The following is a 21557-nucleotide window of genomic DNA, read 5'->3' as shown; positions in this document are numbered from 1 at the left end:
ATTCGTTCATGTTGCACATACCAGTTGTTGGTTTTGTTCTATTGTTCAACGAGTGACAGGTCACTCTATTAATATATTGCGGTTTGTCTGTTTATTACCCATTTTCTTATTGACAAACACCTGGGTTATTTTCAGTTTTGGCAAGGACCACAACTGAAACCGAAGGGTCAGAGGGTAGATGTTTAGCTTTAGGAGAAATCACCAGACCCCTTTTCAAAGTGGATGAACCATTTGATACTCCCACCAAGCTAATGTAGGAGAACTACCTTGTGCCACATCCTTGCCAACATTTGATGTTGTCAGTCTTTTTAATTTTAGCCATTCTGGTGGGCTTGTGATAGTATCTCGTGTCTTTTCCTGCCTTTCTGCGGGGTCCTCAAACAGTTTTTAGAATTCCATTTTGATTCACTTACGGTGTTATGCTGTTGTGTTTGTTTGTTTGTTTTAGTGGATTTCTTTGTATGGCTTTTTTAATGGTTGCTCTAAATACTCTGTTATACCTGCACGATTTACCAAAGTCTCCAAAGACATACCACCAGTTTAAGTATGGAAACCTTACCTCTGTTTGCATCACTTTACCTGCTCCTATTTACAACAGGATCGTCTTAGTATTTTCCTCTACATACGCCAAGAGCCACATCAGACATTTTCTAAGCTCCTTTATACCTGTTAACTCCTGTCTAACTCCTGGACACCCACTGTGAAACCGAGTTTCCACCACGCAGACCCAATCTTGGGAGACTGGAAAGGCACGGATGGACATTAGGAGATGGGGCAGCTCTCCTACTGCTTCTACTCTTTTCTGGCAAGCATAAGCATGGGACATTCGTTTCTTTCCAAAGGCGTCTGTAGTTAGATCCCGGAGTCTGGTCTTGAAGGTCATGAATATCAAGAAAACATGGCGCCCGTACTGCTGACCCTGATCCCAGCACACAGGGTGTGGTCTTCAAGGGGGCAGTGGTCTCAGCAGCTGCTTAACCACAGTCTCCCTGGTGGTCTGCTTCTGTGTGGTGTGGAGAACTGGTCCTCACAGCTCGGCTTAGAGCCTGTGCCTCTAGCTTCTCCCGGAATTCTGCACCCAATAATGGCCATAGATCCTTTTCTGTTTAAAAGGTAGTGTATTCCCTCTTGTCTGTAACTGGACTCTAATAGATAGAGTCCCATGGCTAATTACTGGCAGAGCTGGGATCAAAACCCTGATCTCTGTCCTTTCTTCTAGAGTGTGCTGCCAGAGTCTCTCTCTGGCGCTGTGTTCTTCAAAGAAAAAAGAGTTGAAAGTCCCGTATTCTATTTTGAGAACATGCCCCGGGAAAGAAATGTTTGTATTGCTTTCTCGTCGCCTCCTTTGCCCACTTTCCCATGCGTGCAGTCAGTCACCTCCACCGGGGTTGGTTAGACTGCTGCTCAGAAACGAGACACCATGGGCACTTTCTGGGCTGCACAATGGTGACAATGAGGAGCACATTTTTCTGCTGTGGCACAGCTACTTGCTACTGGAGCTGAATCAATCGAGATGTTTCTTAAAGGATTAAATTCACTCCAGTAAACAGAGAGAGGTGTAGTCCTGCGATGACTTCTCACCATTTACCTGCATGTGGACAAACTCCAGACTTGGAGCTCAAAGATCTAAAAATTTCAGCTCAGCCACATCCCAACGTATGCCCTTTTTTTTTTTTTTTAAAGATTTTATTTATTTATTTGACAGAGAGAGACACAGCGAGAGCAGGAACACAAGCAGGGAGGAACAAGGGGAGAGGGAGAAGCAGGCTTCCTGCCGAGCAGGGAGCCCAATGCGGGGCTCGATCCCAGGACCCTGGGGTCATGACCTGAGTCCAAGGCAGATGCCTAACGACTGAGCCACCCGGGCGCCCCATTTATCAAGCCTTTTTGAGCTAACATTGCTCCAGCACTCCTGGCTTCCTTGCTGTGATCCACATATATTCGGTCTTTGTCCCCAGTTCCTGGCACACAGCTCCAAAAATCCCTTGGACTCTCTTAACATCCCAGAATGTCCTGTTTATGCTAATGAGATGACTGGTGGCTGGGGACCCCTAGGTAGCTTCAGGATGGGTACTGGTCACCAGAAAGAACGAGGCACAATTAGAGGGTTGGCACTTTCAGCCCCAGCCCATGCCCAACCTCCAGGGAAGGAAGACAGGCTGGAGACAGAATTAAGCCCCAATGGCCAATGATTTCATCAATCATGCCTATGTAATGAAGCCTCCATAAAACCCCCTAAATGACAAGGTTAAGACACCTTCCAGGTTGATGAACACATCAAGGTCCTGGGAAGGCAGCATGCCAGGGAAGGGCACATGCATAACCTCTGCCCCCTCCGTACCTTGCCTTATGCGTCTCTTCCATTTGGGCTCTTTCAAAATAAAATGGCAATGGTAAGTAAAGCACTCTCCTGAGTTCCAGAGGGGGTTGTGGGAACCACCGAATTTATAGCTGGTTGGTCAAAAAGTATAGGTAGCAACCCGGGTCTTGTGACTAGAGTATGAAGTAGGAACCCGTCTTATGGGGTAGAGCCCTTAACCTGTGGGATCTGTACTAACTCTGGATGGTTAGTGTCAAAATGGAATTGTAGGATATCCAGTTGTTGTCTGGAGATGGACAACTGGTGGGAAAAAACTCCAAGCATTTGGGGTCAGAAGTGTTGTAGAAAAGTACTGACTTCCTATTCCTCACATAAGACAAACACATTCCTGCCACAGGACCTTTGCACTTGGAATTCCCTCTGGTTCAAATCTGTATCCTTTAGATATCTGTATAGTGTATACCTTCACTTCACTCTAGCGTCTACTCAAAAAGCCTTCCCTAACACCCAGCATACCCTGACTTTTTTTTTTTTTTTAAAGATTTTATTTATTTGACAGAGAGAGCACAGCGACAGAGGGAACACAAACAGGGGGTGTGGGAGAGGGAGAAGCAGGCTTCCCACAGAGCAGGGAGCCCGATGCGGGGCTCAATCCCAGGACTCCGGGACCATGACCTGAGCCGAAGGCAGATGCTTAACGACTGAGCCACCCAGGCACCCCTGACTTATTCTTTTTTTTATAGCACTTAAGTGATTCAATCTTGCAGATCTATTCCTTGACTATTCCCCTGGAAAATTTTCCACTTCAGTATTCCCAGTGCCTATAATAGTGGCTGACACATAGTAGGAGCTCAATAAATAGTTGGGGAGTGAATGAATGCCTGTTTGCATGTTTAATGGGGACCCAAGGCCCTCAGCTATAAAATAGGTCATGAGGTTGACCCTGGACAACTGTCACAAATACTAACAGACCAGTTATGTGAAAAGCCATGACCGCGAAAACATGTGCCCAGCCTGGGGTGATCATTTAAAAAAAAAAAATGTATTGAGTCTAAAACCAAGTGGTTTTCACATTCTAACATCTTTGACATCAAGAAGCTTCCAGCAGGAACAGGACCACAGGGCACTGGTAACGTGACTGGCCCCACTAGAACCTGCAGAACAGATGTCTGTGGCTTCAGGAAACATCCTGAAGACCCAGGAAGAGGGCAGTCTTTCAACCCCATGAACCAAATGGTTGTGGGAAGAGGCAGGAGGAGGTGGAGAATCAGACGCGCGCTAGCAACATTCCTGAAAGAGAAGCCAGGAGGATGATAGTGCCACAGAGCTGCAAACTGGCCTCAAGGGCTCACGAAGGTGAGGAAGAAGATACAATGTAGCCAAACAGAGCTGGCAAGGACATTCTGAAGAGCCAGACTCAATGTAAAGAAGCTTTAGGAATGCCAGAATCAACATATTTGCCAATACACTTTGCTTTATATGTTAAGAGAGCAGTAAAATATGATAAAAACCCATCTAATTAGGTCTAAAAGGGCCCTTTCAATAAGTACAAAGGAAAGATTCAGCAGGATAAGAAAGTCTTGTGTCGCAGTTTAATTAAAAGCCTTTTTAAATTTCTTGGCTTTATATAAAGTAACAGTGCATCTTACAATTGGCAGCGTCTAGGTTTAGATGAAACAGAATTCGCTTGGGAAAAAAAATTGGGAAACAAGACTCCAAAGCACCCTGACCCCAAATATTTCTCTGTTGGTTTATCCCTTGACTTATTTTCTCTGTATTTAATCCCCAAGTCTGTTGTCAGGCCTGATTTACATTGCAGGTTCCCCTGGGGGAAAGCAGTAAATCTGTGTGTTTCTCAAGGACAGTGGTTCTCGAAGGGTTGTCCTGGGACCAGGAGCATCAGCGTCATCTGGGAACTTGGTAGAAATGCACATTCTAAGCCCCCACACCCCCACCAAAGACCTACTAAATCAGAAACGAGATACGGGGTTGTTCTAATACACCCTCCAGCTGATTCTGATTCATACTAGAGTTTGAAAAGCACTGCTCTAAGAAAAACTCCCAGTGCCATCAGCCTGAGCACTCAAACTTAACTACTCATGCAAGTTGAACTAAAATGTCCTAGGAATTCATGGTGCACCAGGCACTGTGCTGGGAGCTGAATGTGCCTCACATTCTAAAGAAGTACACGTGCCAATGACTAAGTAAAACAGAAAACAGAACGAGAGGACGGCTGACAGAGGTGCTAATACCACACTCTGTTCAGGAGATGGAGGAGAAATTCTGATTCAAGAGTCCTGGTGGGCTTCTCGGAGGAGGTGGCCGTGGAGTGGAATCTTCTAGGGGAAGAAGGTTTTGGATGGGTTTTCTATGACAGAGGAGAATGACCCGCACCCCAAGGAACCAGGGGAAGAAAAGGGCACAAGAAGATTCAGAGTCTTGTGAGCGTAAGGGGCCATCCCTCACACAATACTCTAAGAACCGCCCCCCCCAAGTCCCCACCACGGACGCTGCTTGTGGCAAGGACTGCCCTGTTGCACGCCAGGTCCATTGTCCCTTTCCTGCTTAGGAACAGAACCCTGCTTACATTCAGGGAAGCAAAGCAGCCAGGGACAACACCATATATCATAGCCTCTACAGCAGCTCAGCATGGCTATGGGACTTGAGGAAGGCCACTTACAGGCAGTTTGCCGGTGGCGATGTGTGCCCGTTCTGGCAGCCTCACCTGTTTCTTCTTGGCTGCCGGCCTACACTGAAGACATTGGCGCTCTAGCGCCATATTGGACGCTGAGGTATGGGGCCTACCGCTGAGGATGGCAAAGCCGAAATAGAGTATTCTGTGAATGACACCCTTAAACCACTAAACTAACCTACTGCCAACATCCCGACTGCTTGGATGTGGGGGAGAGAAATCAACTTCCCTCTGGTTTAAGCCACTGTTACTGGGGACTGTTGTCACATGCTGCGGCACCTCACTGTCCCTGATTCACCACGATTTCCACCGGCCTCCTCTTAATCTGCGGCACTCCAGGGTCCTTCTCCTCCTTCACTGAACACCTCTGCCCCAAGCCCCCATTTTCCTCTCCATCTGCTGCCATTCTTCTGGAGAACGTTATCACAGAGCCGTCGGACCCTTTAGCCTGACAGCGTGGGGTGGGGCTCATTTCCAAGCATCTTCACCCCCATGCCCCCCACCCCCGCCCCAGACCTGCAGCCCCCCCTACACCCTCCCCGCTCAGTGCAGTCCAGGTACGCAGCACATGAGCGTCACCGGGGAGCCAGTCAGAGGAGCAGACTCTCAGGCCCGCCCCAGGCTTGCGGACCAGGAGATGTGCATGTCCAGTACAGCTGGGGAGACACTACCGTCAGCCTCCTCCTCCTGGCCTCTGGCTGCTCACCCCCGGACCACAGAATGGGAAATCCATCCTCCAGCTACATCCTCCTGTCCTTCCAGGTCTCACCCACTCATCCCTTCCGACAGCTTTAAAAGCAACCTATCCTGCCCGGAACTGCTTGCTATGCACTCTTCCCTGAACAAAATAATTACTTTCACACTTCCCTGCTTTTGTTTTCATTATTCCCTCTGCCTGGAATGCCCTTCAAAAATCCCAGAAAACCCGCAGATCTTCCACTCGCCTTTGAGTGCACACTGCTGGTGCAGATGCCCTCTCCAGACCATGAGCATTTTGGGGAGAAGGAACTGGACTGGGCCTTCTCGGTCAGCTCTGGAGCCATGTCACTTACTAGAGTGTGACCTTGAACATGGAAGGCAACCTCTCTCTGCCTCAGTTTCTTCACCTGTAAAACTCAGATGATAGGACCCATGTTTCACAAAGTAGTTCCAAGAAGCCAAGGAGGCGATAAAATTAAAGCACGTGGAACAATGCTTGGCACATAGTAACCATTTAATAAACGCTAGACACTAATCCTTCGCACCAAGACCAAGCGCCAGAGCGGACACACAGTGGGCGCTCCATATACATTTACAGACTCTAGCTTGCAGTTTCTGGATTGGCTTCTGTGCCTTAATGCTTCCTGGGCGCATGAGTCCACCCCACCCACTCTTCTCCCCAGCCCAGCAAAAAGCCGGAATCCAGCCCCCAACAGGGACATTATTTAGATGAAAGAACATTTTCTGCAGCCATCCCAGTCCTCAGAGCCTCGCCAAGAAATAGAAAAGAAAAGCAATATAAATGTTAATAGGAAATTGTCTATTCGCTTTTACGGAAGCTAATCTACTGCAGCCCAACAAAGAGGGAATTAGACAGCTGAAGGGACAGGAAAACATGGAACCTTGACACGCTGAAGCCCAGGGGACTGCAGTTCCCAAGAGGAAACGCATTCCAGGCCGATGAGCCTGTGTGGAAATCAGGGCAGAGGGCTTCTGTTTTGGAGGTCTCCACGGCGGGCAGCCTGGCTCCTCCCCTGGCCCCCGATTTCTGGGCATCCATCATCCTGTGCCTATGAAGTGCGGCCACTGGTCTGCATGGCAGGGATAGCAAGGCAATGACAGTGCAGTCTCTGTTCCCAAGGACTATTGGGACAGGCAGACAAATAAACCTGATCAGACAGTGTGGCGGTGCCAATAAGGGCGCAGGCTCAAGGTGCCAGGCAGGCAGGAGAAGCACGTTACCAGATCAACGGGGCAGGAGATGGAGGAGGGAGAAGACCTGAGGACTGGGCTCTGGAGGGTAACTAGGGATCAGCCTCATAAAAGCAGCAGGAAAAGGTGTCCCAGGCAGCGAGAACACTAGGTACAGAAAGACCAGGGAACTGCACTGGGTTAAGCTAAATAACGATCTCCCGAAGATGCCCAAGGCTAATTCCGAGGAGGCCGTGAATGTTACAATATGAAGGCCAAAGAGACTCTGCAGGCATGATTAAAGATTTTGAGACGGGGCGATAATCCTGGGTGATCTGGGTGGGCCCAACGCAATCACAAGATCTTTAAGACACATGCAGGAGCTGTTGGCATCTGAGAGGACGAGTCATTGTGACACGGAGGCAGAGACTGGAGTGATAACACTTCACAGACGGAGGAACAGGTCACAAGCCAAGGAAGGCAGGGAACCACTTGAAGCTGAGCAAAAGCAAAGAAACGGATTGTCCCCTCAGAGCCCACCCGAAGGAACAGGCCCTGTGACACCCTGACTTCAGCCCAAAGGGATGGATGTTGGACTTCTGACCTCCAGGAGTAGGAAAGAATGCCTCTGCGTTGTTTGAAACCGCGGAGTTCATGGTAATGCTTTATAGGAGCAATGGGAAATTAACAGCCATATGCTGTCTGAGGGGCATCTTCAGGAATGCTAAAGAAAAGTCACAAAAAAATGAAACTGAGGAAGGGGGCAGCCAGGGGCCAAACCATGAACGGATTTGTGCACCAGGCTGAGTTTCCATTTTATCCTCAATGTGGAGCTGCTGCTAAAGGATATTAAGCAGAGGGACGATATAGTAAGATTGCCCGTGTGAATGCACTGAAACGTCACATTTTTAGATCTTAAATCTCAGGAATTACCACACGTCTAATTCTCCATTTTATTGACTCATTTCTTTTATCATGGACTGTAATGACATTATGAAAAGGAGGAATAACCTACTGGAATACGGAACTCTGTTGCCAGCTCCCCCAGTGCCATTCTACGGTTTTGGAAGATGCACACCCGTACTGGCAGGGCTGCACTCAGGTAGGAGCCTGCAGGTGCAGAAAGCTGGACAGGACCGGGGATTGAGAGTGTCCCCTCCAAAATCCTGGATGGAGAACTGCCCTATGCCTAAAAAAGATCCCATTCAGATGTTCCCTCCCCACCCCTGCGCCTCACCTCCAGGAAGGGGAAAGGCAACCTAGGGTGTATTGAATGCTCACTAGGGGCCAAAAGCTTTGTGAACATTTCCTTCGCGGCTGAGTCTCCAGTGACTGAGTCCCACTCCGCGGGCACCGCTGGCACAAGGCCATCAGAGAACGCCAGGCAGACGAGAAGAGGAGATACTGCATCTCCCCATGTGCCCCCCTCCCCCCAAATCTCCGCAAGTCTCTGCCTGCACACGGAAAGGCTTTAAATGTAAAATTCCAGCCAGCCTCCAGGCTCCGTGCCCTTCCCCCCTCACCCCGCGCGTGTATCACACCCTCCGCCCACGTCCACCTCTTCAGGGCCTCTGACAGCTGTGCCTTTTGCCCAATGTCACTTGCTGCCAAAGGGATTGCTTAGGTGGCCTCTAAGCAGCCCCGGATCTGAACAAGCTGGGTTTGCTCTGGCACTGCCACCAGCCCCCGGAGGCCATAGGCCAGGCCCCACGGAGGTTCCAAGGCAGTGCTTTTGCTGCCACTGAAGCAGGGGACCCGGGGACCCCCTCCCCAAGACCCGACCCCCCTCCGCAGAAGGGTGCTCGCTCCGCAGACTGCAGAACGGATTTCAAAAAATCCCTAGCCCTCTGCGGGCTTCAGTTACAACAGTGGTTCGCCGCGGGGACATCCTACAAATTCAAAGCCGCGCACTTTCTCCGCGGTCAGAGAGGGTGCTCTGGGTGATGTTGAAACCCCCGCGGAGGGCGGCCAAGGGGTGGGGGGCACGTGCGGGCGGTTTTCAATCCGGAGCTATTTTCGCAGGGCTGGGAACCGCTCTGACAGGCTCCACGCTTCCCTGCTCCCCCTTTTCTTTGACGATCTATATTTGGGGACAGTACATTCCTAAGAATAGAATCACTGAGTTAAAGGGTAAAAGCACAATTTATAGTTCCTATGGCGAACTCGCTGCTTACTCTCCAGAAAGAGCGCTGCTGGCGTTGCCAGCAATTGGGCTCCAACAGCCACTGATTGAGCCGTGACTGCATCCCAGCGCGGAGCTGGCCACCTCCCCTTCCGCGCTCCCATTTCAACAGCCCACGGTGCTCCGTTCGCCCCACTGGGTTGACGAGAAGAGTGAGGTCGTGTCAAGTAAAGCAGCCTGCCCCTACGCGCTATCACTATCTTGAGCTGTATTTGAGACAGGGCCAGGAGAAGATTCTAAGTCCCCGAATCCCCCCCGGTTCTGCTGCGTCTGCTGAATTATTCAGATCTCTGAGTTATCCCACACGGCTACAACAGCTTTCACTTATTAAGATAACCACAGGCCAGGGAGGAGACTGCGTACTTCCCTGTTATGTAAACCAGCACATCCTCTCAAGTCCATGGTCAGCCAGCCAATCGAAATCTGAGCAAGGCATGGATCTACCCAGTCTATAGATGAAAGCAATGAAGCCCAGGGAAGTGACTTCCCTCAAGAGTTCCACAGATTATAAACCTATCCACCAATAAATGGATCTGAACAGAGAGGGCTGTCTCCGACACCGAAGCATTTCATTGCAAGGCTAGACTGCCCCAAACAGTTACCACCACCAGGTGGGTGGCAAGGAAGGCAGGAGCTTTCCAAAGACGGTGGTGAGAAAAGTCAGCATTCCATTTCGGTTCATCTTCCCTAGCTGTGTAGTTTGACAAGTGCTGTGTTTATTTCAATGCCATCCGAGTAGCTGCATACAAATACATGTCCTTCTGAGGGCTGCTTCCCATTACACGAACAAGGAGCACAAGGATCAGCCCACGTTCCCGCACAGGCCTCCAGCCGACCTGTCTAGTGGTGCCTAAGAGGGGCCCTCTCATCAGAGCCTGGAAGAGAACAGGAAGGCCTCTCTCAGGGGTAGCCTGTGCAGTGTGGAGGGAGCAGAAAGGGGACAGTTCCTAGAAAGCAGAAGGAGCTCCCTTCTAAGGGCAAGAGCATCAGGATGGGAAAGAAGCCACAGGTTCAAGTCCTGGCTCTGTCAGTAACTCCAGGTGTGACCTGGGGCAAGTCAGTCTTGGCCTCATGAAGACTCATAGATTTTAAGACAAATAACTTGATGTAATTTCAGACTCTCCTCTGGAGGCAGCCAGGCGAGACTCTAGTAAAAATTGACAGAATCGCTTTAAAGAAAGGAAAAGAGTCAGCAAACCAAGACCAGATACCCGGGTCCCAGGTCATTTGCACAACTAACCTCCTATCTTAGAAGTCCTTTGCCTCAAAATGCACAGACAGAAACCCATGGGTTGGCCCTTTTCTGCCCTAAGGCAGCGACCATCATAGATTCTTTCAGATCCGACACCAGCTCACATCTTAGTAATAACTGCAGGTCGAAAGCAGCCTGAAAAAGAAATCATTACCTCCATCATCAAGTAAGAATGCTATCGTCTCAGAAGACCCAGAACTGACACAGGAGACCAATTCCGGCTGAAGAACCTTATGACTGATAAAGAAATGGGAGGGAGAAAAGGAAGAACCCACCCCAGCTTCCCTTCCTCACAGTCCTGCCACTAGAAGGATGGGTCTTTTTCCTTGTCATCCTGCCAGTTGCTAAAGGGAGACCTCCCAGGATCACACCTGCCCTCTGGCACAAGCAGCCTAACCATTTTGACTAGGCGTCCATCACTGAAATACAGGGAATGCCCAAAGGAGTATGAAAAGCATCCAAGCCACATATAACAAAATTCATAAAGTCAAGTTTGGCTTTGCCAGAGAGGCTCTTTTCATTGTAACTTAGAAAGTCTCCAGATGTTAACAGCTGGAAATGGTTATAGGGCTCCTCTTGCTGGGGTTTATGGTTACATTTGCAGTACACAACCAAGATCTTCCAAGCACGTAAGACTCCAGGGACATATGCATCATTCCCCACTCCTTTCTCCAATTGCTCTGGCTTCCCAGCCAACCTTCCTCTTTGCTCCCAGTTCTTTGGCATCAACGGAACTTAAAAAAAAAAAAAAAAAAAGAATCAAGCTGCTTTGGGGGAAAAAAAAGGTGTCAATTTGTAAATTCCCTAGTTGGCCCTGTCTACCTGCAAAGATACAAGAAAAATCTAGAAGTAAAAGAAGAGGATTGTTGTTTCCCTTTTTAGTTTCCAGATGGAGCTGCCTCCCACAGGCTACCCACACTCCCAAGTGGTTGATGTCACTGTTGTGATTTTGGTAGTGCCGTGCAGGCCCTGGGGCGAGTACCCCCATAAAAATCCACAAGAGTTAGCACATCTGAGAAAGCCAGAGATAGAAACAAGGGAACCAATGGGTGCCTGGCTCTGGAAATGTCCACAGAATCACCGAGCGGAGACCACCAGCAAACGGACGTTTGTGCACACAGGCCAACTGGACCGGACCTCCACAGTAGTGAGGCAGAGGTGCCTGGGCAGGCTGAGAATGATGCAGCCCCAAATACCGCCCCATGGGACCCTCGGAAAGAACCCCTTTGGCCATTTCCTGGGAATGAAAGGCTCAAAATTCATCAACCACATGGTCTGGAGGAGGCCGGCACTGTGGTGTGACTGGCCTCCACACACAGACGAGAAGCTGCTGACACCCAGCGGAGCTGCTATTTGAACAAGAATGTAATCAGCAGGACTGGGCACCAGGCACCAGGTCTACCTACCGACAAAGGTGGTGGTGGTGGTGGTGGTGGTGGTGGTGGTGGTGGTGGTGGTGGTGGTCGTGGTGGTGGTGGTGGTGGTGGTGGTGGTGGTGGTGGTGGTGGTGGTGGTAGTCGTGGTGGTGGAGGAGGAGGAGATGTACGGGGAGACCTGGCTGGGGACTCCAACCGGAACCCCTTCTACTCGGTCTGGTCAGGATTCCCACCACGGGCCACGTCCTGTAAGCTGGACATTACATGCCTTCTTGACTCACAGTGCCTGTCCTCAGGGGACTGTCACTGCATTAGGTTACCAGTGCTGCCATAAGAAAGCATTCCAAACCAGACGGCTTCAACACAGAAATGTATGTCCTCACAGCTCTGGAAGCTGAGGTCCCAGACCTGACACCCAAATCAAGGTGTCAACAGGGTTGGTTTCTTTTCAGGTCCCTCTCCTGGCCTTGCAGAGGGCCCTCTTCCCCCTGTGTGTCTGCATCCTAATCTCCTCTGCTTGTAGGGACACAGGGAACGCTGGTTTAGGGCCACCCACGTGATCTCATTTTACCTCAGTTGCCTCTTTAAAGACCTTATGTCCAAATACAGTCACAGTCTGAGGTACTGGGCAAGAGGTCTTAAGCCAAAGCATTTTGAAAGTAACAAAATCCAACCCATAACAGTCATTACCATCTTTATACCACTGAAGAACAAGACACACCCAGGAAGGTGAAGCAGCTCACCAGAGGGCCACAGGTCCAAACAGAGTGAGCACGGGACTTGTACCTAAGATCTAACTTTATCCCAAGTAGTCATTCGCATCAGGCAGGCCAAGACTGCTCAAGGATTAAAACGGTTGTGTTGTTGGCTGTTGAGCCAGTAACGGCCTATCATCATGACTCATTCTCCTCTATTCAGGGTTGTCTAGACACCATAGTTGAGCGGAGCTACCCATTCTCCATCGCAATGCACCAATTTTTAAAAAATACCTTCATTACAAGCCATTCAGCTGTGGGATCACAACTCTCAGTTGCCCCCATGTGATTGATGCCTGTTCTCCAAATTGGATTTCATGCTTCCTAAGAGCCTTTTGATGGTGCCTTGTGGAAAACCTTGCACATAGTGGTTTCCTGGTCAATATTTGCTGAATGCATGAATGTACGTGTGAGTGGACGGAGTGGTCAAGGTAACCTCAAAAGACCCTTCCCGGTTTTAATTAAGTCCCATGATTTTGTTCTAGAAGGTAACACGCTGGGACAGCTGCTTGACAGCGGAGGATTACATCAGACCCCAAACCATACCTTTCTTCTCTAAAGTGGACCTTCCTCCTACCCAGCCAGCAGATCAGGGCAGCAGCGCCCACAGAAACAATGCAGGGATGAGCTGCCTTTGAAAATAATGGCCTTGGTCCAGGTACAGAATGATGGAAAACCCCAGAACCAATTAAACTTTGCCCTTAGAATTAATCCCAACACTACTTTGATATACTTTCTTCTCTTGCCAAACACCTGCTAGGCAAAAAAAAAAAAAAAAAAAAAGAAGGAAAACTTCACCATCAGCATCTGACTCTACCGTCCCTGTTTCCCATCTGGGAAATGTCACTGTCATTCAGCCAATGCCTATTGGAGGAGCTCTATAAGCAAAGAACTACCATGGGCAGTTTCCGAAGAAGCAGGAGACAACAGCCCATGACAGTAAGGTGTTTGCAAGAATTCAAGAAGGTAAAAAACATAGAAGAATACAGAATAATGCAATACAAACTGTATTAATATGTGTTAAGCCTTTGGGGATTACCCAGGAACAAGTGTAAGGCTAGGATTTTAAAGAATAAAGGATTCTCAGAAGAGACAGTAAATCAAAGCATCAAATGGGAGACTAAAACTGTAAGCCTTGTCCTTGGCCCTAAAAAATGGCTAGTTCTGGGTCTAATGGAGGACCATGGATATGAACTGTCCACATATTGAGCAAGCTAGAAGGAAGAGTAGCAAAAATTACAGGCCCAGGAGCTGTACCACGTGCAAGGAGTAATTTGACTGCAGAGAGCTTTAACCACTCCCATTACCCTATTCAGTAACCTTGTGGGGTGAAGAACAAGATGGCAGATGCTGAGGCGCCTGGGGGGCTCAGTGGGTTAAGCATCTGATTCTCGATTTTTGGCTCAGGTCGTGATGAGGGTCATGGGACTGAGCCCTGCATTGGGCTCTGTGCTCAGTGGGGTGTCTGCTTGCCCCTCTCCCTCTGCTCCTCCCCCTACTCTCTAATACATAAAAATAAAATCTTAGGGAAAAAAAAAAAAAAGATGGCAAATGCTAACTGGGTTGGGAAGCCGGGAAAGCTGGATGCCGGGCCAACCAGTGGACATGAGTGGCGCTGGTCCAGTACGGATGCCGCCTCAATTGGAGAAATGGCCCTTTCCTGAACGTCCAAGCAGTCTTGGGGCAGGCAGGATCAGATGGGTCATGGGACCAGAGGCCCTCAAGAGGAGAACAGCACAAGAAGGGACTGTTCACGGAGACTCGGGACCCCGTGGCTATGAGCATGTTAGAATGACAGCCTAGCCACTGGGCAGCTAGATGAGCCACACACCCCACTCCATGGTCAGTGGGAAATCACCAGGGAATCTCAGCTTGGCTCCAAGTGTGGTCAAGACACAGAAAGGGACAAGTAGAGAACTGGAGGAAACCAAGAGTGGTCAGAGCCACAGAAGTTGAGAGAGAAAGATGGAGAGAGGGTGCGTGTGTGTGTGTGTGTGTGTGTGTGTGCGCGCGCACGTGCGCGCACACTGTGGGTATCACATCCTACTGAGGCCAGCAAGAAAAGCTACTAATATACTCAGTCTTTTTTTAAAAAAACAAAGTAGAAGCAACAACAGGGGGGAAAAGAGCCAGTAACCTTGGCCCTTGCATTCCTCCACCAGCCTCCACCAAAGTCAAGTTTAAATTATGCTCCTGTGGCACCAACTCTACCACCTCCAGGAATTTTGCCTTGCATGGCAGGTGTCCTCACAAGCGGTATATCTTAAGTATCTATAGTGCCGATGACTGCTACTCATGCACAGCCACCGAAACTGCCTATCCCCGGGGCTAATTTGTTTTGTTTGTCCTCAAAAATCTCCCCTTTATGAACCTCTTCATCTGCAGAGCAAAATCACATCACTTGAGGGCTAAGATTTGCCAAGAAGCTCAAAGCTTCATTTCACATCTATTTTTTTATAATTAATCAGTTTTACTTAAAAAGGACAAGAGGGATAGATAGATCTACAGACCAGGGAAAACGGACACAGCTTGGAGAACAATTATATATAATAGTCCCAGAAGGTTTAGCTGCTCAGATGATCATTAAAGAAATGGATAAAGCTGGTTTTTAAAAAGGTTCCAGCTCCCCGCCTCCCCTGAATCAGATAAAGAAAAATGAGAGGGCTATTTCCACCTCCTTCTGGAACCACATTAAAATGTATCCCAAACAGTCCTTCACTGAGAGTTGCCCCACCTCTGCCGTGCCTCCAGGATATGAATGCAGGGCACCATCCCTGGCTGGTGGAAGCACATCCGTTACAGTTTGGGGTCCATTCATACTGCGGTTTTGGTGGTTTATTATTTTTTTTAAAGATTTATTTATTTGAGAGCGAGCGAGTGAGCATGTGTGTGAGGGAGGGGCAGAGGGAGAAGGAAAGAATCCTTTAAGCAGATTCCCTGCTGAGCGTGGAGCCAAGGGCCTGGGGCTCGATCCCAGGACCCCGAGATCATGACCTGAGCCAGAACCAAGAGTCGGAGGCTTAACCGACTGAGCCACCCAGGCGCCCCGTTGGTGGTTAATTTTTAAACACACCAGCCAGCATATATGGCTGGAGACAGCAAACCAAGTTGACACCGTATTAATCCGATAGGTCCTTAATTATCTAGGTGATGGTTTTGTTTTAAGCCTTTTTTTTCCCCCCTGCAGGTATAAATTCCTTACGTCATAAATAGTAAATTCATGGATCTGTTTACTCTTGCTCTGTGAGATTCAGCGTTTAAAAACGAACCCCCACCAGTTGGCGATGATGAACCGGATCACCTCGCAGGATGGTCTAGGCAACTGGGGGCTGGCTCCTGCCTTTCTACTAAGTTGGGTAGGACAGCTGAAAGTTCCTACTGTCCAGCCACTGTGATGCTGGACAGACCGGAAATGAAGAAGTCGGCTTTGCCTGCAAACAATTAAAGCGGCAACCCCTGAGTCAGACAAAGCCGTTCAAATCTGGGCTTCTTTGCCCGTGCACCCTTGGGCATACCCCTTCCCTCACTAAGCCTGTGGCCTCGTCGGTAAACTGGGGATAAGAATTATACCCACTTTATGAGACTAAATGAGCAAGATCCAACTGAGATAGAGAACACCCCACAATATACTGGAGGAGACAAGCAGCAACTGCTTTGATCGTGTAAATGCTAAATTAAGAACTATAATGTAAATCTACCAAACCAATCCAAAAAAAGCGGGGGGGGGGGGGGAGGGGGGACAAAAGAAACTAGAAAAATAACCTACAAAGTCCAGGTAAAATGGACTGTGACATCCTCTCCTATGGCTACCCATCTTGTGCTCACCCAGGCCTAGCACTGCCCCCCGGGAAATTCTCCAAGGACCAAGCAACCACACACAGACCTCTGACTGACCCATTCCAAGTGCACTCCGGCCTCCAGGACATCCCGAATTCCAACCTGAGCCGCCGCAGATTACGGGAGGACACGGGTTGGCTACCTCAGGTGTACACAGTGCAGGCCTCTGACGATGCACAGAGGTGGGGGGTAGGGGGGATTCAGTCTCTCAGCAGCTCATTTCATCGCCACCCCCTCTGACTCTGGGCTCAGCAGCCCTTCACTCAGACTGAGCAAGTCTGAAGGGGAACTGCTCCTTCCGAGTCACTCTGTCTGCCCTCCTCACCCCCCATCCCCAGTTTAGAAATCTGAACTCGGGCCTGACGGACCCCCCCAGGGCGCCTGGCTCCCTCCAGGCTGTCCTCTGGAACCCAAGTCACACAGACAGTCCTCTCATCCTCAGAAGGCTTGTTGTTGGAAGGGCTTGTGTGCAAGTGTAGAGAGAAAGGGGTAAGGCAACAAAACAGAGAGGAAAGAGCCTGGGTGGGAAAGAGGAGACCCCAACTCGTGCTTGGCTGGCCAGAATCCTTGGGCTTCTGTCCTTCATCGTGTGTGTGAGAAGCCTGGGCAACAGAGAATCAGAAATAAAGCTGTTCCTCTGAAATCGTCACTTGGCACCACTAGACATTGAGGTCCGGAGAAGAGCAAGCAGTTGTAGGAGGTTAACTGGCCCACTTACTGGGCAGGTCATGATCCCGGGACTTTTCCCACATCTTGGCATCAGCACGTGTGGGACATTTCGCTACCATGGGCCATCTTCTTTGAAGCCCACTGAGCCCTCCCCCGCTCCTTGGAGGTACAACAGCCCCCTGCCATCCTGCTGCTTTAAGCTGATGTTCCTACGGGCAGGTAGGTAACGCTGGGGTAACATCTGGGTAGTAACCAGTCTCAAAGTGGTTTCCCCAGGCCACCTGTGTTCACGGCAGCCCTTTTTTCAAACTGCAAAGCGAACCCTCTTCGATAGTTCCTCCGAGTTGAGAACGGTGGCTCACAAACTTCAGCGGGCAAAGCCACCTTGAGGACTGGTTAAGAGCTAAGAATGCTGGGCCCCCCATCCTCCAGGGCATCTGCTGCAGCAGGTCCGGGGTGGAAATGGGGAAACCGTATTTCCAACAAGTGCCCAGTTCAGAAATTCTCTCTCCCGAGCTCCCCGATCCAGCGACAGGACACGTGGCAAGGATCACAAGTCAGAGCCCCACCCCTCCACCCCCCACCCCCACCCCCCCGTCCGCAACTCCGGGGACATCGGACGAGGCAGCCTAAAGCTGCTACTCTTTCCGGCATAGCTCCAATCGCTCATGTGATCACAGACAGATGTCACGGAGGAAAAGACCCACAAGGACATGCTGCGAATCCCAGCTGGCATCGGCTCTCTTTCCCCTGCTCGGAAACCAACACGAAGAAATCTCTCTAAGGAGTTACAAACCATCCACAATTGAATTTTGAGTTAATTCTCCATCACTAACTACTAATTCCAATTTCATGTTTCCCTCTAGATAAATTGTTCCAACTCTGTGCACAATCTACACTCTACTCTCCACCTTCAACCCATATGCTTAAAGCAGGATCACAACAGATAGCCCTCACTTTGGGAGACAAAGGCAAACCTTCCAATGTATCTCCATAAAGGCACTCCTATGTCCTAGGAGCTGCCAGATTCAGGACAGAGAAATACAGCACATCCAGTTAGAACTGAACTTCAGATGAACTAATCATGTGTTAGCAGGAGTATGCCCATGCAATGCGTAAGATGTGCTTATACTAAAAATTGTTAGGTGTTTATCTGAAGTGCAAATTTAACAGAGTCTTGTATTTTATCTGGCACCTGTGCACTCATTCAAAAAGTATATATTGGGCCTCTACGGCATGTTACTTGTTACAAATATAAGACACAGAGGCAGGGGTGTGTGGTAAATGTTTAAAAACTGGCCCTCGGAGAGGGGATCATTTTTAGTGTTCGCCGATGCCTGGAGTTCCTGCAACCATCTTGCAAGTACGAGAAGATGAGAAGACCCGCAGAGATGCCCATCCAGAGGAGCAACGTTATTGAGCCTCAGAACTGACAGCAACCACCTCTGACCTCCAAGGTCTCGTATGGTAAGACAAATACACTCTTATTTAAGCCTCAACTGATTAGTTGGCTCTTCTGTCATGAATACCCCAATGATTCCCAACTGATACCCAAGACACTCCTCTCAGCTATGTACGTTACACTCTGCCTCCCCAAGTAGACCAAAAGTTGCTTCTGTTTGCGAGTCCTGTTGGCGGATTTCATCTTCCCTTCCTTCCTTCCCTTTCCTCACCCACCCATCCCTCACCGTATGACATTTATCCCTTTATTCCCCCGAGACATCCAAAAGTGCGATGCTCTAGATCTGTGGGGACATATCCCAATTAGTGCCTCCAACTGATGATGAGCCAATCACCAATATTTTCTCCCCAGGGCCTCTTCTGGAAGAGTATTCTATAAACCTGCTCTCGGCTGCTCCCGCAGAGGATGGCTTGCTTCCTGCCAGCATCGCTAAGGCCCTGGCCCTTCTCGGGAACCAGTTCTTCCAACCTACTCAATACTTCCTTGGGGTCCATGTACAACCCGGCAGACAGCCAAAAACACCACAGAGGAGCCCCTGAGGACCAATAAACCCATTCCAGGACCCTCAAGTACTGTACTGGGACATGAGTACTGTTAGCCGCAGTTAGGTGCGAAGGCTGGGGACCCAAAAGACCCTTCTTTTGTGAACAATCCCAAGCTCGAATGACCCTGCTTAAGAAACCAACTGACACTGACCCCTCTCGCTGGTGCAGCCAAGTGAAAAAGGAAACTTAGTGCACGAAGGATAAAGATTACGAAAACCATACACGGAACCCACCTGACTGACCAGGTCCTGAAATTTCATTTCAAACACATTCCTCCAAAGTCAGGCTGTCCCAAAGAGCCAGGCTGCCCATCCGTACCCCCATGCCCTCTGGTGCCACGCATCCTCGCTCCATTTGCCATTAAGTCCCACCTTAGGGAGATCCTTTTAACAGTCAACTCTGCTTTCATTGCTCATCTCAGCTCTAAAGCTTTTCTCTTTCTAATCTTGAGGTTCCTGTAATACTTTGTGAGATAAGCTGTTTAGAGAAGCTCACAAGCCTGCAGTGTGGACAACCTTTTCTGTTTCATTACTTGCCCTTCAACCAAGTCAAAATATGCTATTTATTTATCATCTGCTCATGGTCCCATATTAGCACACTGACGTCCCCAGAGACCAAATGTCCAAGGTTGTCAGTATCTTGAGGTATTGCTCCAAGAGGCCGACCAAAGCAGAGACCCACTCCCCTGCTCAGAAGACTCTTGGCTAAGTGGGGTCCATCAGAACTACAGCCGGCTCACCAAAAGACAACACTATACAGAGGCAGACCAGATACTGGGGTGAAATCTAAGACAGTGACCAATTTATGAGGGGAATAGGGCTGGACAAACTGGAAGGCACAGAATGAGGCTAAGAAAATAAACAGACAGGATGCTTCATAGAGGAAATCTGTTCACACTGAGGATAATTAATTAATGTGTTGACTGAACTCCCAGAGGCAATCACTGAAGCTGAAGCCATGATTATTTTTAATAGACCTGGGCTCTCATTGGGTGGAAACAACATGAGCCAACCGAGAGCTGGCTGGCCACGTGGCCGCATGACTGAACTCTTTCCATCCTGATCCACTATTATTTTAACTAGAGTGAAGGGGCTCTCCCATCCCCAACTCCAATTCACTCTCATTTTTGGCTTCCACTCAGCCTGGGATGGCACCATTTAGAGGGAACCTCCTTATTTCCGGATGTCTAGACAGGTACGTCACTGTGTGTCCCAGCCTGACTCTGTCCTGCCCTGGACGGGTTACACGGGCCAGAGATTCCTGGTCCAAGATGGCCGCTGGGGGCTTCAACCAGCAATGCTGAGCCACTCGGTATTCTCATGGAAATTTTTTTAAGAAAAGATTTTATTGATTTATTTATTTGACAGAGAGAGAGAGAGAGAGAGAGAGAGAGAGAGAGAGAGAGCACAAGCTGAGGGAGCAGCAGCAGAGGGAGAGGGAGAAGCAGACTCCCCGCTGAGTAGGGAGCCCGATGAAGGACTCGATTCCAGGACTCTGGGATCATGACCCGAGCTGAAGTGTTTGACTGAGCCACCCAGGCGTCCCTCTCATGGAAATTTTGAATAAGGCACCCAAAGAGAAGTTATCCTTGGTGGCAGGTGCCTAAGCTGACAGTTCACAAGGAGTTGGGATTGGAAGGCCATACTGCTTTTGTACAAAAAAGAGAGAAGGCAATGAATGAGAGAAAGAGGTAATAAATAAGGAGAAGCAGAAAAGGAGAGTGTATGGGGTGGGAGCGTGAGAGAAAGAAAGCAAGAAAGTCAGAGGGAAAACACGGAAAAACCAAGAGGACACCTAGAACTAGATGGATCCTAGAACTTCCTACATCTTGGAAGTAAAAGCCTCGATTCCTAAATTTTTAGGTAAAAAGTGAGCTGTATTTCCCACTCCTAGGTTTCCCTGGGCATGTACCTCTGTCTCCGAGATAACACCACCTTTACCCTTTTCCAAACTGGAGCAGATCTGTAGGTCTTGCAACTGAAATATGTAGGATGAAGGCTTCCATCAACATGAGACAAAGGTCCTTTGTTTCTTCTTGAGCTAACTACAAAAGTCCTTTTAAGGTCAAAACATGCCCTCACTCAGCAAACCTTTGTTGGACATATTCTATGCCTTTGACCTTGTACTTAGTACTGGCTTGGAGAAATGAATCAAAACACAGCTGGCACCCACCCACCGAGTGCAGAAAACAGAAGGGAGATTTCCCAGCACACACAATTAGGATACCCTCTGATAAGCATTATTTATAACCAGTGTTAGCAAGGAGGCATGTGAAAACACAGAGCCTTTGCCAGGCAGGGGACAGGTGGGTGGAGGTCAAGAAAGTCATCCTAGAAGAAGCAATATCTGAACTAAATCCCAACACCACCCAAGAATCAGCAAGGCGAAGAGAGGAAGAGCCCGCCGGTGGTACGCTGGCTGGCTCCTGGGAGAATCTGTGCCCCGAAGTGGGCACATACTGCATATCAGGGCTTTTTTCTTTCTTTTCTGAGAGTCGGTATACCAGTGCATACCTGGAGGTCCAAGGCCCAGAGGCCGGAGAAGGTGATCTGTGGTTAAACAAGACTGAAATGTATA

General features: G+C 49.2%; 1 protein-coding gene and 1 non-coding gene across 8 annotated transcripts in view; both read right to left on the bottom strand.

The window, feature by feature from the left end:
* Window positions 1-21557, bottom strand: part of LARGE1 (LARGE xylosyl- and glucuronyltransferase 1) — a 541701-nt gene that overhangs the window by 349045 nt on the left and 171099 nt on the right. The gene's annotated exons all lie outside the window — the stretch shown is intronic.
* On the bottom strand, window positions 8495-8632 carry LOC113923277. The gene has a single exon (XR_003520275.1). It is a non-coding gene; the product is annotated as a small nucleolar RNA SNORA76 (small nucleolar RNA).

This window comes from Zalophus californianus, chromosome 9, assembly GCF_009762305.2.
Source record: "Zalophus californianus isolate mZalCal1 chromosome 9, mZalCal1.pri.v2, whole genome shotgun sequence".
NCBI classification, from domain to species: Eukaryota; Metazoa; Chordata; class Mammalia; order Carnivora; family Otariidae; genus Zalophus; species Zalophus californianus.
The sequence above is the reverse complement of the archived record's forward strand: the minus strand, read 5'-3'. Positions and strand labels throughout refer to the sequence as shown.